At 48.3% G+C, this 17,326-nt stretch overlaps 1 pseudogene; it reads left to right on the plus strand.

Moving 5' to 3' along the window:
- Positions 1-7,930: 7,930 nt before the first annotated feature.
- On the plus strand, positions 7,931-8,739 carry LOC101842884 (annotated as a pseudogene).
- Positions 8,740-17,326: the final 8,587 nt, after the last annotated feature.

Below are 17,326 nucleotides of genomic sequence, written 5' to 3' on the forward strand. Positions count from 1 at the left end.
TAAGCAGTGCCTTCCCTTCCCCCTTCCCTGGCTCTGGTTGCTTCTGATATCCTCCATTCCCATGAGCCCACTAGATGGTCCATGGATGCAGACATACACAACATCAGTGATAGCCTCCATAGCTACAAGCCCACTGTCCTAGATGGTCCATGGATGCAGATGAACACAACATCAGTGATATCTTCCATCCCCATGAGTCCACTGTCCTAGATGGTCCATGGATGCAAATGAACACAACATCAGTGATATGCTCTATCCCCGTGAGTCCAATGTCCAATTATACTTACTGATTGCCTCTGGTATACTGAGCAAGAAGGTGGTTGTGTTGTGTTGTCATTACTGGATCCATTAGATGTAAACAGCTTTTGATGCTGTTTGCTGCTCCCAGCCCCCAGCCCAGGTAGAAGTCCCTTTCTCTTTCATCAGGAGCCATACCCCCCACTTCAAGGTCCAGGCTGAGCTGGCCCAAATTCCTGCCCAGCCTGCCGATTTCCATCCTGCTCTTCCAGCAACATGACCTGTGCCAGGATCTGCAACTGACCATTTGGAGGTGGCACTGTGACCCATCCTTCTTAGGCCAGAGGAAACACCTAGACTCTCCTTCTACCCTCACGCCTATTCCTGAACTCTAAGTCACTTAGCGAACTCTCACGGACCTGTGATCTGCTGCAGGCCACAGCCGTAAGTCCATCCTCCTGCTTCCCCTCCCAGGGGCTGGCCTACCCATTTCCTCTGCCCTTTTTAGCCCTTGGCGCCAGGGGCTGGCTATTCTGAGCCTTTGGCTCAGTGCCTTCCTCCTTCCAGCTGCTCCTTGATGAGGGCTCCATTGAAGTTAACTGTTACCTAGCCTGGGTGCATGCCTGCACCCCCCATGACACACTCACACACACACACACACACACATACACACACCACACGCCCATGCACACACACACATACACATGCACACACAGTCACACACACATTCTCTCTCACACACACAAGCATACTCACACACTAACACACATACACACACCACACACCCATGCACACACACACATACACATGCACACACACAGTCACACACACACTCTCTCTCACACACACAAGCATACTCACACACTAACACACACACACACACATACACACACCACACGCCCATGCACACACACATACACATGCACACACAGTCACACACACACATTCTCTCTCACACACACAAGCATACTCACACACTAACACACATACACACACCACACACATACACACACCACACGCCCATGCACACACACATACACATGCACACACAGTCACACACACACATTCTCTCTCACACACACACATACACACACCACACGCCCATGCACACACACATACACATGCACACACAGTCACACACACACATTCTCTCTCACACACACAAGCATACTCACACACTAACACACATACACACACACACGCCCATGCACACACACACATACACATGCACACACACAGTCACACACACATTCTCTCTCTCACACACAAGCATACTCACACACTAACACACACACACACACACACCCTGAGATCATGTGGCACTAAGAACGCCCAAGGCTATGACTCAGCACAGATCCAATGCTGGAGTTTCCTTCTTGGAAATATTACATGGGAGCCACTGACTTAACAGCTAGATTGAGCTGGAGGGAGACAGAGGAGGGGAAGGAGAGGGGGGTGATAACAGACTCCCGATCTGTGAGTCTAAGAAACTTTTTGAAGCAGTTCTTCTCACCTTACCAGAAATAAGTATGTCAAACCCCAAGAGGATAGAGAGTCCTTTTCTGGTCACCCATGTTCTCTCATCCTTTGAAACACAGCAGTGACTGGGGTTCAAGGTTCCTTTGAGTAGATGTGAGGGCAATTACTGCAGAGCTCATAAAATCACACTGAATGGTATGTTTGAAAAGATAATTTTCTGTGTTCAACAGAAGCATCCCAGGCAGATAAAGGTGCAACACACATCAGAGGGTTCCAGAAGGGAGGGGTGAGAAGAAAGCCAGTTCTGCCTGTGATCTGGCCTTGGTAACTGGGAAACATACCGGGAAGCCGTCGTGGTCAGTATTTGCTTCACTGAGCATATCGTGAGCTCTACCTTGGGAAGCCAGGGTAGAGCCTGGCACAGAGCATGGATGGGGTGAGGGTCGCTCTCACAGGATGTCCTGTGCAAAGGCTGCTGCTCTGGGGAGGGGAAGGGAGGACCTCCTTCAGGACAGCCTCCTGAAGTATACAGGTCTGCGATGGCAAATATGTAGCTCATAGGGAAAACAATGATGTGATAAATACGGCACTTTTCTGTTCCAGGGCAGAGTAGATGTTAAATGTGACAGATAAAGGTTGAGAATGATAATAAGTAGGAAACTCTCAAAAACCAATGAGGAAACAAATTGAAATGCCCTCTGACTCTTAAGCTAGGATCTGGGGTGCAGATCAGTGGCAGAGTGCTCATAGCATTTTGGAGGCTATGAGTTCTATCTGTACCATTACAATTATTTAACTTTAAAATATGAAAACAACTGTTATGTGCATATGAATCTAATCACCTGACCTATGAGATCTCAGGAAAATCAATTTCCCTGTGTGGAACAGCTTCCAATTTCTTAGGAATATTAATTTCTATTGATATTTTAATGGAAATCGAATCAGGAATGGCACTGCTCTTGTGACCTGTACACCAAGAATGAAAGTGATTTCTTATCATCCCCTCCCAAAAGTCCCTCCGAGGGCTTAGTACACTTTCTCCTCTGTCCTTCCTGATGCTGGACCCTGATGAGAAACAAGTTTTGTATCTCCTCTGTTGTGGGTCTGAGCGCACAGGAAGGAAGCAGCAGGGTAGTCTCCAAGCAGCCGTGGTGAGTGTTGCCGCTGGCCCAGGGTTCTGGTCCTGCCACTTTGGGATCTACCTGCGCCCTGGGATCTGCTGTCCAGGTGGCTGCCTGAGTACATCAGGCAAAGGACAGACAACAGAAAGGAGAGTAAAGGGAGACACTCTCCTGGCAGGCAGCGCAGTGGAATCTCCGCTTTCTCAGCTTCTAGAAGTACACTGCTGCCCTGTCTGTCAGTCTGGACTTACCCTGTGCACCTGGGAGGACATGTCCCCACCAAACCATTAGGTTCCACTTCAGAGACAGCCTGGCCCTGCTCTTACACTACCACTTGCTGCCCTCACCAAAACAAAACAAAACAAAAAACAACTCCTACCTACATGAACATGAGCTCGAGTGTCAGTCACTAAAGGGACAGAGGACTCAGGGCTGACAGTGCTGGACCTTTACAAAACACTCATCTGTAGACTTGGAGAGTTTGGTGAATTCTCTTATACATAGGAGCCACAAAACAGTATCTATACAATGAATAGATGAGATGTACAAACGAAAAGGACAAGGGTCAGGGGAGTGAGGGACTGGCTAGAGCTCTGTAGAACCCTAGTGACCTGGGTAGGGTGCGAAGTCAATCTTTGTCATGGGTATAATGGAAAGAGATAAGGCAGTCAAATACGCCAGCTCATGGAGTCTCCTGTTTGCCAGGAAAATACCCAGTCTGCACATGCTTTTCCTCATAATGACACTTCCATTTTTAAAGTGTCCCTTTGTGGACAATGAACTGTCTGTCCTCCCTGTTGTGAGGAAGAGTGGAGGAAGAAACTCTGTTTCCTGACTCCATCTCTTTTCTCATCTTAACCTTCGCCAAAAATACAACTAAATGGTCATTGCATCACCTAGCCATTAAAAGCCCCATGTGAGCATTGCTCACTCCAAAGACCCCCTTTGCCCAGCAAAATGGACAAACACACAGGCAAGCAAGCCATCAAGAGTGCCTTATGATGGAGTAGCTGGTGCTCTGCTGCTCCACTGTGCCTAGTAGTCAGCAGACCTGGGCTCTGCTGTGACATCCTTAATGACCTGGGTTATTGGGAGGATCCTTTGCCAGACCTGGCTCAAATGTCATCTAGCCTTTCAATGTGGTCCATCAGGGGTGAACAGGGACTTTTCATCATGGCTCCCAGGGTGTGGGGAGATGGCAACATTTTCCCCAGAGATGAGGAGAGCAGGGGCTGCTGGGCTCCATCCTCACAGAGAAGTGTTGGGTCGTGAGCATTAGAGAGACAGCAGGATGAAGACAGACATCCTACCTGGAAGCTTGCCAAGCCAGGGGCAGACACAGAGATGACCATGTTTAGACCTGATGGGTTGGGAGGACGGGGTGTTCTCTTACTTAGAGGGAGCCAGCTAACACCTTAGCATGGTGCATGGGCAGTCCCCATGTATCCATGCACAGTTCAGAGCTTCCATAGGCACCTTCCAGGGTTTTCTGCACCAGCTCACCTCTCCTCCCAGCCCATGGCCACCCTCTATACTAGCAGATGACTGAAGACACAATATATGACGTGACTCTGGGGGCTTCCTTTTGCTGCTTACCAGGGATGCCACGGGAGCGTGGTGCTTCCCTTGACCAGCTGCTGAATTTCTAGGGCAGCTGCCTTCACTTCTTGACTCAGCATACGGTCTGCTCTCAACACTGAACTTGATGCCCAGCTGGGAGCGGAGCATAAGAAGATGGGATGTGAGCTGAACTCCTGGAACCCAGTTGCAAAGAGGAGTGACGAGCAAAGGAATCAAGACCCGGCTGGTGAAGCCCACAGAGGCAGCTGACCTGAACAAGGGAGAACGCGTGGACCCCAGACTGGTGACTGAGAGGCCAGCATGGGACGGATCAGACCGCCCCCCCCCCAAGCCTGGGTGTCAGTGAGGAGACCTCGGCAATCTGTGGGACCTCGGATGATATGACAGACTTTGAAAATCCCCCTATGGAAGGCCTTACCATCCCTGGGGAGCAGAGGGGGGATGGAGTGGGGTTGAGGGAAGGGAGGGGCAGGGGAGGAGGGGAGGGAGAGGGAGCTGGGAGTAACATGTATAAAGAGTTAAGTAATCTAAGAATTAACAAAAAAAAGAAGATGGTGTGTGTGTTGGGGGGGGTGTTCCATTCTTTTAGTCCCAAAATTCCCATGGCAACAGGTCTCCCTTTCTCTGCCCCTGCCTGAGCCCATGGAGCTTCAGTGTCCAAGGCTCCCAGGCTTGGCCGCAAGCTAAACAAGGGAAGAAAGCTGCCCTTGTGGCCTCTTTCCCATGCTATATATACCCACTCCCCAGACAGAGGAACCTGGCCACGCTAGCATATCTTGATCTGCAGTGGGGATCTTGAGAACTTGAAAACACAGCTACAGGTCCCTCTATGTTCCCTCTCCCGCAATGCCCCATGTCCCTTACTCAGGAAGACTCTATCTCTTTGTAAGTAAGATCTCAGAAAATGTCCTTCAACAAGTTCTGGGTACTGATCCTAAAGGGAAGGCCCTGGATAAGCCACTCTCCTTGTGGCAGGGAAGATTGTTAAGTGTGATGATAGAGACACTGTACTCATTACCTCCGACTAGCTCCAGCCGGCTGGATAGCTCTTACAGTGGTCTGAAAGTGGCCCTCAAGTGCCAGCTCGTCCCGCAGGTCTGCCTTGAAGCACAGGTGTTTAGCCCTCCTCTGTGAGTCTGAGCCAGCTGGGGCCAGCTGCTATTCCGGGCACACTTACTGCTTTGTCTGGTGCAGGGACCCTGCAAGGCAGGTACCAGTGGACCCTGTAGTGAATGAGGAAATAGAGGCTCAGGCAGGGCACATGGCTTCCCTGAGGCCAATCAGCAAGAGTCAGGTCAGACTTCAAGGTCATTCCTTCCTGTTCAGAAAAGACTGTGTTCTCTTCATCTGAGGCTGGGGGTTCACAGCTGAGTAAGCTGGGTCCCACTTCACAACTACCTTTGACAGAAAAGGAGATGTGACAAGGAGCACTACAAAAACTGGGACATAGACAGGCAGGTGGTGTGCAGAAGGAGATGGCCCTTTTGCCCTGGAGTTTGACAGGCGTCTGGGACAGGCTGCAGAGCCATGCCCAGGACTGGGTGAGGCCAGGGAAGCTGGCAACTGAGTCTGAAGCAGTGCCCCAGTGAAGAGACCCTTGTGGGGTGAGCTTTCCTGGCAACCATGAATGTTATCAACATAGCCAGTTCCCCAGTTTGTGGCATGGCTGGCTGCAAGGTAGGGTGGGGAGACCCGGGGTGGGGGGATGGGGGATGGAGGGGTGAGAAATCTGCTTCAGGATGTTTAATTCTCATCAGGGGCTGCAGAAATGAAGGGGGCAGAGGGGTGACAGCACAGTCCTCATCTGCCCTTCCCCCTCCACTAAGCTTCTCGAAGATTCTGCAACCTCTTGGCCTCCATCAGCAGGAGCTGGGGGAGCAGATAAGCCAGCTCGAAAGGGCACAGTGGCCACATTGCTGGAGACTTATTATTTTTCTCACACACTTGATTGACATGACCCATGGGGCCAGAGAGAAAGGCCTTCATTGAACTATTTGCTAGGTCCCTCACTGGAGTTGGGGAGAGGAGCAATGAATCCCTGGGGTCATGGGTAACCCTCCCCTGGGGATGGTCTTGGGTACAGAGCACCAGAATCTGCTGTTCCCTCTGCCAGCTCCTAGCTTTCTCTTCTCTTGTTCTCCTCTGTGGAGATGGGTCAGCCCTGTACAAGGACAAGCTCCCACTATGAAGCCTGCCTAGCAAGGCCTCCAACGGAGACTGAGAATCCAGGGGCTGGAAGAAAGAAGAAACTGCTGGGAACAAAGCCTTTAACTTTCTGAGAGACCCTAAGTTTAGTTCCGTGTCCCAGCTGATGCTAAATGTGTTTGCTATCCCGCCTTCTAACCCAGACTTTCTCTTGTCCTTGACAATGCCCCTTCTCTCAGGGTGGTTCTAGACTTGAGGTGATCACAAGCTTGTTTAGAGTCCTGAGAATGCCAGACAAGAGCAATACTGCTGGTCCCTCTGCCCTCTCTCCAGTTCTTGTATTAGTTTTCTTGTCCGGTCTTGTGATTTGAATAGGTGAGTGTCATGGGCATTGGACTTGAAAACAGATTAGGAAAATCAGTAGGTCCCTCAAAATACAAGGAATAATTGTTGAAGTGCTCTAAGCAGGTCTAATGGCAACTGAAATGTTTTCAATGATTATCTTATTTAATTTTTATTTATTTTTTAAATGGTTTTCCAAGACAGGGTTTCCCTGTATAGCCTTGTAGACCAAGCTGGCCTGGAACTCAGAGACCCACCTGCCTCTGTCTCCTGAGTGCTGGGATTAAAGGCGTGTGTCACCAATGCCCGGCTTTTTTTTTTTTCCACAATCTTATTTAATTTTGACATTAGCTCTGGGAAGAGACTACTTTCATTCTCATCTCTCCCCCACTGGGGCCTAATTTCTTTCTTCAGTTTGGGGTGGTTTGGAATAAAGTCCTGGTACCTCCCACCCATCTTTCCAACAGCACAGTACTCTCTGACTCCTGCCTCGGCAAATACTGGATGTCCCTTCCCGACTCTGCACTCTCATTGTTATCCTGTACTCTCCTCTCCCATTCCACCCTCCTATGCTTTCACAGCCTGTATAGGCCTCGCCCACAGGGAGCTGCCTCACCCCTGCATGGCCTTCAGAGGAGTACTTCCTTATATATTGCCTCAGCCTTGACCTGTCCTTATGTTTCTCACCAGCCCAAAGGACACCTCCCTCCTCCAAATGCCCCTGCCACTGGATGGCAGCAGGGTTATGTTTACCCCATATACCTTGCTTTCCTGTGCCAAGTACCCATGGCTGCAGGCAGGGACCATGCTTTCCTCTGTCCTTTTCCTAAAACTGAAAATTCTTGGGCTTCAATGTGTCTACACTTCTCTCTCCTTCTCTCTCTCTCTCTCTCTCTCTCTCTCTCTCTCTCTCTCTCTCTCTCTCTCTCTCTCTCTCTCTCTCTCTCTCTCTCTCTCCCCCAGCTTGAGGATACAAATCCATCGTTTAGCTTTTTCTACTTTGGGAAAACACCTAATGGTGGATGATGCCAGTGCAGCAGGGAGGGCCAGGGAGCCTGGGATTAAGAGGCCATGGCGGCTTCTGCAGAGGCTTTGGCGGCAGCGATTGAGGTAAAGCTGAAGACAAGGAGTGGATCCTTGTCACCAAGCTGGGCCGCCTGTTTAAGGACACGAAGATCAAGTCCCTGGAGGAGATCTACCTGTTTTCCCTGCCCATTAAGGAATCCAAGACTATTGATTTTTTTTCTGGGCACATCTCTAAAGGATGAGATTCTAAAAATCATGCCAGTACAGAAGCAGACTTGGACTGGCCAGTGGACCAGGTTCAAGGCTTTTGTGGCTATTGGGGACTACAACAGTCATGTTGCTCTTGGTGTTAAGTGCTCCAAGGATGTAGCCACAGCCATGGGGGGGCATCATCTTGGCCAAGCTTTCCATTGTCCTTGTGTGGAGAGGCTACTGGGGGAACAAGATTGGCAAGCCCCACACTGTCCCATGCATAGTGACAGGCCGCTGTGGCTCTGTGTTGGTGTGTCTCATCCCTGCCTCCAGAGGCACCGGCATGGTCTCTGCTCTTGTACCCAAGAAACTACTGATGATGGCCGGTATTGATGACTGCTATACATCAGCCAGGGACTGCACTGCCACTCTGGGTAACTTTGCCAAGGCCACCTTTGATGCCATCTCCAAGACCTACAGCTACCTGACCCCCAACCTCTGGAAAGAGACTGTGTTCACCAAGTCTCCTTATCAGGAATTCACGGACCATCTTGTGAAAGCCCACACCAGAGTCTCTGTTCAGAGGACCCAGGCTCCAGCTGTGACCACCACATAAGGGTTTTCATACAAGAAAAATAAAGTGAATTAAGTCTGAAAAAATCCATCTTTTACAATTAATCTTAAAATTATGGTTTATCTTTTCAGTGAAATATGTAGCTGTTAAAAACTATGTTGTACATAGGAAAATTCTTCTATGGCTTGGGTATATGATGAGGTTTCCCCACTGTAACTACAAATACAGAGGTAAGATAAGATTGAATAAGATTAAATAATTGAAAACACACACACACACCACACACACAGAGAGAGAGAGAGAGAGAGAGAGAGAGAGAGAGAGAGAGAGAGAGAGAGAGAGAGAGAGAGAGAGAGAGAAGGAGGTCACTTGCACACCAAGCCCCATGGAAAGGAAAACTTAAGGAAAATGATAAACCAGGAGAAAACATTTGACACATAATCATAGAAAACAGGTTAGTACTAATACGTATAAAAGATTTCTAAGCAGGTTGCATTTATATATTTAGGTAAGCGGGAGTATTTGGGGGCGGGGAAGAGAGATTAACAAAGAAAAAGACAAATGATCTCAGGGGGAAGTACTACACTAGAGAGATTTGAAGGAGGAATGGGAAGGGGGCAGAATAATATCATTACGTTTTAATTTTTAAAACGTGGAACATTTTAATTAGAAACCCCAGAAACAGAGAACTGAAAGCCCGGTGGAAAATGGGTAAAAGCAGTCTTGGAAAGACGAAGTGGCGTGCTTTTTCTTATATGCTTACATGTGTGTAAATAAGGGTTTGTGAGAGTGGGCATAGACTGTGAAACTAGATAGGGGGTCCTGAGAGGGGACAAAAAGGTGGTGAGAGAGCTTGGGGAGGGTAAAAGGTCACATGTGTCATGAAAATGAAAAGGCAGCTCCTGGAGGTGGGGGGGAGGAAGGTAGAGAAAAGAAACAACAAAACCAGACTTTGTTTGAAAACATGCAATAATGAAATCTAATCCACTGTAAGCTAATAAAAAGTGACATAAGACATAGGTAAGCAAAGGAAAAGAAAACAGGCAAAAATATTAAAGTTGTGCTTAAACATATGAAAATATGTTCAACTTCCATTCATAAGAGAAACAGAGGTCAAAATCACAGTAAGATGTTTCATGCCCATGAGATTGGCGGAAGTCCCAGGAATGGTGTCATTTTCTGTTATAGAGAAGCAAGTGGGAGGGCACCACCTTGCGGGTGGGGGGGGTATATGGCGAACCTAAAAGAATCACAGAAACAGACCTGGAAGGTACATTCCAAGCAGAAGAGACCCAACACAGACATGGTGGCTTATTATATAAGTGCAAAGCAAAGGACACTGCCTAGGTTGTGAGACCTAAGAAAGAACTCACGGAATAAGCCAGGGCATCTACACACAGTGGTGTATTTCCCAGCCGTGAGACAACGAGGAAGCCCTCTGTGAGCTAGTATGAAGTGTGGCCCATGAGCTACTAGTGAATGAATGAATCTAAGAAAAGTAAATAAGATGTGTTACCTTTTGTGTAAGAAAGGAGGAAAACCAGGAAAAGAAATCCAAGGTAAATTGGGTATGTATGGGTGAATGAACTATAGGAGCGAATTCCTTCCCGCAGACTGCAGCTTCATTCTAACGGAATGAGAAATGGGAGGAAGCAAGAGTTGAGAAACGGAGAATTGGATGAGAGCTAGACTGGGAATCAAAATCAACCTCAGCAAGGAAGAAGGCTCCTGAGTATGTCTAGATGTGATTTTCCAAGGATAGGGCCTGTGCTGGGAGGCAGAGGTAGGAGGATTCAGATTTCAAGGCCAGCCTGGGCTATATAGAAAGACACTGTCTCAACACAAACACACAAACAAAATTACCCAGAAAGATGGGGGCTGTGCAGAATTCTAACCCAAAATGCAACCCAGATCTAATCACAAGGAAACATCAGATTAAATAGGGGAATTTCGTTTATCCAAAGTGAGGGCATCATAGTCTTCAAAGACGTCAATGGCATGAAAAACAGTCTATAAAAATGTTGCTGCTCCAAGGAAGCTGAGGAAGACAGGGTAACATCCAACCTTCAGAGATACAGAATAATGCTAAATACTGTAACAATGCCAAAGTTATCTGACAACAATGAAAATAAGTGGCAGGTTAGGCAAGAGTATACATTTGTATTAGAGTGTGGCTTCTTCAGGGGATGGGCCTTCACCACAAACACTTGTTGGACTGTTAAGGATATGAAGGGCCATGGTGTAGTTACCATATCCTTCTGTGGTCGAGAAACTATGCACACTTGTACACCCAAGTGTGTGTGAACATATGTAAACATCTGGGATATAAGAACATATTATTCTTATTTCTGTACACTATTCTGTAACTTGAAATTATTTCTAAGTTAAAAAATATAAATGTATGTTCTAACTTTAGCAAGGCAATCCACCATCTAGGTGCAGACGGTCTGAAGCTAGGGGACAGTCTAGGGTCAAGCTAGTCTGGTTGGACATGTGGCCTTGGAGAAATGGGCACTCTTGGGGTCTCCGCCCCATCTTCTGTTGGGTGATGTCCACTTGTGGACACTTAGACAATTAGTTTTTAAAGCCATCATACCTGCAAGTGCTGAGTTCAGGCCAGGCAGGGGGAAGGGTGGTCCTGTTGCCAGATTTCACTTGGCAGCCCTGCTTTTCATCAGATGTGTTCATGGTCATGGTGAGAATTGCCTACCTTTCCCAGAAGCTCTTGGGATCCCAGGAACAAGGATCTGCTCAGGGCTGGCCTTTGGCCGACTTCCACTTGGCAAAGCTCCACTGTGGGGCTGTGGGCCTCTGCCAAGTCTTAGGAATGCAGGTCCTCGCACTCTGGCCTTGACCTACACTGGTTCCCACTGGAAAATGCTTTTTCTTTTTGGGCAGGGGGAGGGTTACCTGCTTCAAGACTGCCCTGGACTCTGTGGGCCTCTGCAAGGGAATTCTAATCCTCATGGTGGGCTCCCTCATTCCAGCTTGGACTCATTCATATCCCACTGCTTCTGACCCAAGAGAACCCTTTGAAGCAGTATTATTGCTCCCAAGCTCCTCCTAAAAGGAAGTGAGAGGTATGATCTCCCCAAAATAGGCTTGCTTCTCTCCTCTCCCTACACTGTCTCTTTGGGGGCCCGGAATTCTCCTGGAGGCCTTTTAATTGGTTCTCAGGCCAGGCTTGCTCTGATAAGGCCTCTGGGTAGAGTGTCTTCCTGGTCCATCATTCAGAGGCAGGAATGCTGGGCTGTATCCCATTTGCCCTTCCATCTTGTAGAAACTTTGGTCCAAAAGTCAGGCCACAATTGTGGGCTTCCTGTTGATTCAGCAATGAGGAAGAAAGGAGTGGAAACTGGAGGGAAGGCAGGATGTTCGGTCTCCCTCTCTTCAGGCTGGCTGTGCCCTTGGATCAGACACTACAGCCCAGGGAAGGAGGCCTCTCCTTACACCCTCCTGACCCTCCTGGCAGCATGCCTCTCCCTGTTCACATCTTCTGTCCCAGGTGAAGCAGCACCCCATGTCAACAGTCCTGGTGGCTGCACTGGGCCTCACGACTCCCTCCTCACCTTGCCCTGACCTCTGACCTCAACTCCCTTCATACTGTATGCTCTTAGCATGCCACCGGATTCCCCATGGCCTGGTGCAGACAGACACCTGTGGATGTGCAGCCCCTCCCTTAGGAATGTGTGGGTATCTGTGCAGCAGCTTAGGTGAGGTGATCCACCTGGGCAACAGTGTGTGCTACCCAAGTGCCAGGACTGCCATCCTGGCCTCCCTCTGAGGAGCACTGCCTTCCAGCTTCGTTTCATCCTTCCACGGCTGCCTGCTCACCACGAAGCAATACAAGAAAGGAATCAAAGGACAGCAAAGTCGGTAGAGAAATACCTTTCTTCTGGGCTAACCCTTCGCTGGGAGCACTATTGGGGGTCAAATTCACCAAGGAGGTGGGCACGTGGCTGAGCATGTTCTTCAAAATTGGTTCCGAGAGACACTCGGGGCTTCTTATTATCCATCTATTAAAATCAAGATATTAGCTAATGCCTGCCATGTCCTTAGAGTAGGCCTGGCAACCTCTCTCATGCATTATCTGAAAGTGGAGAAGGCCTTTGATGTGATGACCCTGTCAAGTCCATTCTGCCTCCTGCCCTGTGGCGGAGACGCTGTCAGCTGCAGGACAAAGCAGTGCAGCTAACAGTGTACCCCACCGTGCCAGGACTCCCAAGTGAGGTGGCCTCGAAGTTGCCCTGCACTGGAACCTCTCAAGGCAGCAAGGAAGCAGCCAGGATGGCCCTCTGGTCCCAGGAGAATGGACTCCCATATCCAGGGCCAGCAGTGATGTGGAAATAAATAGAGACCAGAGGCCTTGCTTACAGATCAGAACTGCCGGGCAGTGTTCTGACTCTCCCTTGCAGCTCTGTCTTTGGAAGGAATGCATAATGCAAATGAATGCCAGTCCTGTGCACAGAATCAGGTTTTGGCATCGAGTCCAGGCACCACAAGGTCATAGGACGATTGTGAGGTGCTTTGCTCATGATGGTTCCCCAAATGAGGATAGCTGAGCAGGACTTGTGCCAGGTGGCCTGGGTCACAGACTAGATAATGTCAGGGAATTTTATTTTTAGTGAGTTGAGGAGCATTACTTCTCTTGGGGGTACAGGTAGCTGGTAGAGGCAGGATTCCCAGGGTCCAGCTGGTGGGCCCAGGAGTGTTTCTCAAGGGATGTGGTGGGATGGACTGGTAGCCAAGCATGGTGAGGACAGTGAAGATGGGAAAACACCAAAACTGCAAGTCACAGAGATCAGGGTGGTAGGAACGGAGTGAGGGTCAGGGAAAGGTCATAGGTGAGGCTGGAAGGATACTGACTACTAGCTGGCATATATATGCCTTTCTTCCCTTTGTTTCCCTGAGCAACCCTAAGTTTGCTATTAACCTCCCTAGACTGGTCTTGTTGATCAGTGTTGATCCCCCCCCCACACACCTGTTCCTGTTTCAGATGAAAATGTATTATGAAATCATTCCATTCTGCTGGTGATTGCCATGGCAATCAGGCATGCTCGATGACAGACCAGCACTCCTCTTGAAGACAATATTCTGCTGATAGGCACTTTCCTGTCACTTACACCTGGCTGGGGAGGAAGAGGCATGAGGGGACACAGGGTGAGGCTGGAGGGTGGTGTCCTTTCCCAGGAGGCACAGTTGGTGGGAGTGGTATCTGCAGGAAGATGGGGGTTGGACCACAGGGTGGGTAAGCCAGTGGTTGGCAAAGCACTTGATGCACACTGAGGATAGATAGTCTTGGCACAATCTAAAGACTGTGTCTCAGCTAACTGCACCCATTGGTAGACACCTTGACTAGACTGTCATTCAACCTCTCACCCAGGGCAGAATCTACCTCTGGGGACTCCTGGAACATCACAAACATAAGATCGTTATTATTGCTGTTCTCTGTGCTAGAATTCCAGTGTGGGGTTTGAGGAGAGCCCAGGTGGTTTTAAATGGTTTCGTCCCAATAGCTTAAGTTTTAAAAGGCTTCCAGCAGGCTGCTTGGCTTCATTCAGATGCTAGTTCTACCACTTAGTGAGTCCCAGGAAAGGTTCCTTAGCCTTTCTGTGCCTCGGCCATTAAAGGCAGATACTAAACACTTCTAAAGCACAGCTGGGTGGATCAAGTATGCAAACCCATTAGAATAGTACCAGTGCATAGAAAGCCCTCCAAAGTCAGACAGTGGTGTCCTCTAGTCTCTTCTATATCACCACAGGGAGGGCAGTAAGACCAGGCCAACTGGGCTAGAAAAATCTTACCTTATTTCTTTTATTGTTATGATTTATTTGTTTGTTTGTTTATGTGCTTTGGTTTTTTGAGACAGTGTTTCTCTGTATAGCTCTTGCTATCCTGAAACTTGCTTTGTAGACCAGGCTTGCCTTGAACTCACAGAGGTCTGTCTGCATCTGCCTCCTGAGTGCTGGGAATAAAGGCGTGCACCACCCACCACCACGTGGCTGGAAACTCTTCTTTTGATGCAAGAGAGCATGGGGCTGAGCAGTGTGAGAAAAGCATCCTTGCTTGTATCCACATTTTGACACCTACAGGACTAGCCCTGGGACTGGCAGAGCCTCTTCAGCTAGTGGAGCAGGAAGGGCAGAAGGAAACAGCCAGGAGCATGGACTACGCATGCACATTAACTTGCCTCTTTCTCGTAATGCCCTCCTTGGTGCCACCCTCTTCTGAACCAAGAGAAGCCTGAAGCCCCAGAGATCAGAGCTGACCCCTAACAACAGCAGATGAGACCGGAAGCCATACTAATCTTTCAGTTCTTTCCCTGGGATGTCTGTCTGTGTGCTGATCTGTTTACCAGCCTAAGCTAGATCTACTATATCTTCTCAGGTTGTCACCCCTATACTCCAACTACAGTTCTTGAAGTTTAGCCTAGGGCTAAGCTTTGAAGGAACAGGGAAGTCCGCCTTGTTTGCTGGCTCCTCCAGTTGCCCATACACAAGTGTATCTGAGGGGTACAGCCACCATAGGGTAGAGCATTGCTCAGGCAGTCCTAGGTCCCACACTACTTTTCCTTTTCATATGATGACCCTTGTCATTACGGCATTGTCTTACATTGCCACAGACACTGGGCTACGCAAAGCAGGTCAGGAGCCACCGTGGGCTCCTGTATTACAGAACCCACCAGCCAGAGGCAGTGACAGGCCATTAGTCTGTGTCCTGCAAACTGCAATGATAAGGAAACTCCACCAATTTGATTCTTTATCTTGTTGCAGGTTGAGGAAAGATATTATTTCAATCTAGATAATGATTCAATTTCTTGGACGGAAATGAGATTTTTTTTCAAGTCTTCAAGGGGGTGCCACCAAAATCCCTCTTGGGGCTAGAACAGGCCATGTTCAAGATAGAGGATTTCTTGTAATTTAGAGAATATACTGCGGGTGGGGGAGTGAACTGAGAGCAGGAAGTTTGACTGCAAGGGAGAAACACCCAGGCTGGATCAATAAGAATACCAAGCAACTGTTATTTGCATATTCATAAGCATTAGTCCAAACCCATAAGATTTAAATCAGGAGAGGTATGCAGTGTGAGTAAATGGCCTGGGATCCAGTGAGGTACAGCATAGGGACCACGAACTAGTCCAGCTGTGACAGGGCTGTACCGTATCAGCCTGTCAAATGATGGAGAGCTGGGCCATTTTGCTGACTGATGGCCTCAATACCATGTTAGGGCTTCCTACCACAGGGAAGTAAAGGAGCCCACCCCATCCCTGACCAACTGTGTCTCCAAACTCAAACCACCTCATCCAAGGACGTCACAAGGTGCTGACAATGCAGTTCATCTCTGCTCACTCTGGAAACATCAGGAAGCCATTAAACGAGATGCAAATGACATCAGATAACACGTGCTGCGATACCTCAGTGATTTGCACTAAATAATGCATTCAGAGAAATAACACATTATTTTAAAGGCTTGGGAACTCCAGGAGCTTTAGTACAGTATTCTCAAAACTGTGTGATTTGCTTTAAACAATTATTGCAATTAGAGAGTGACTGTCATATCACTTATCACTTGTAATATCACATAAGAAATTCTAAGGACTTTGGGACATCTGCAAAGCATGTATGCATTTGAGCCATCCCCCAGAGGGCAGTTTCCTCTCCAAAGAAAAGGCTTATTAGAGTTCAGCCCCTTCTGGAATAGCTCCAACTGCGGAGTCCAAGTCACAAGAAGGTGGTATCGCTCACTATGGCACTATAGTATCCAGACTTGGGCATCTAAATCATGCTGTTGTTGATGTGAAAAGCAACACACAACTGTAGCAACATTGGGTGTCTCTGGGAGAATAGAGGCTTGGGGCTAGGGATTGGGAAGGGACTTTTCACTGGAGACTTTCAGGCACTTTCCAATTAAGAACCACGAGACTTATCACCAACCAAGAGTAAGATATCAGTCAATAAAAGCACACATTTACATTTTCAGTACAGATAGACATCACTTTTAGAGGCTACTTCTTCAGGATCACTATTTGACTCTCATACTATCCTCCAGTTTATACTTTTGAAACACAAAGGTAGTTGAAGTCAAGATGACTGCCAGGTCAAGTGACTGTGACACATGGCTGTCTTTCCAACAAAGATACTAATTAGGCATGGAAGTAAATTCTATGGTTGCCAGGCCCAGGTTCTCTCCACTTATCAACACATGTCTTCCTAGCTGCGGAGTGTGTATAGCACGTGGCTTTTGCTTGGGACAGTCTCTGAACTCCTGGCTCTTTACTAAGGTGGTGCTATGGAAGTGGTAACACTATAAGTGGCTGAGGAGTAATGGGGCATACACATCCCGAGTCTTGTTTCCAAGCCATACATCACTGCAGTGCTGTATATAGAACTAGACTCACCCTAGCATAGATCCTTGCTGGGGACCGGGCTCCCATACTTGCTACCCTGTCTCCCTGGCAAGTACTCTCTAAAAATGTTTCACCTGTACCTTATACCATCTCAGGCTCTGCTCCCAGGAAACTTCAACAGGTTGTTTGCCAAAAACTGCATATGAAGCCCTCTCGTGTTGACAGAATAGCCCCTAGTGTTAATGTGCGCATGGCCATCTGCTTTGGGGACAGCAGAGTAGA

Source organism: Mesocricetus auratus, unplaced genomic scaffold (genome assembly GCF_017639785.1).
Source record: "Mesocricetus auratus isolate SY011 unplaced genomic scaffold, BCM_Maur_2.0 Super-Scaffold_6730, whole genome shotgun sequence".
In the NCBI taxonomy this organism is placed as follows: Eukaryota; Metazoa; Chordata; class Mammalia; order Rodentia; family Cricetidae; genus Mesocricetus; species Mesocricetus auratus.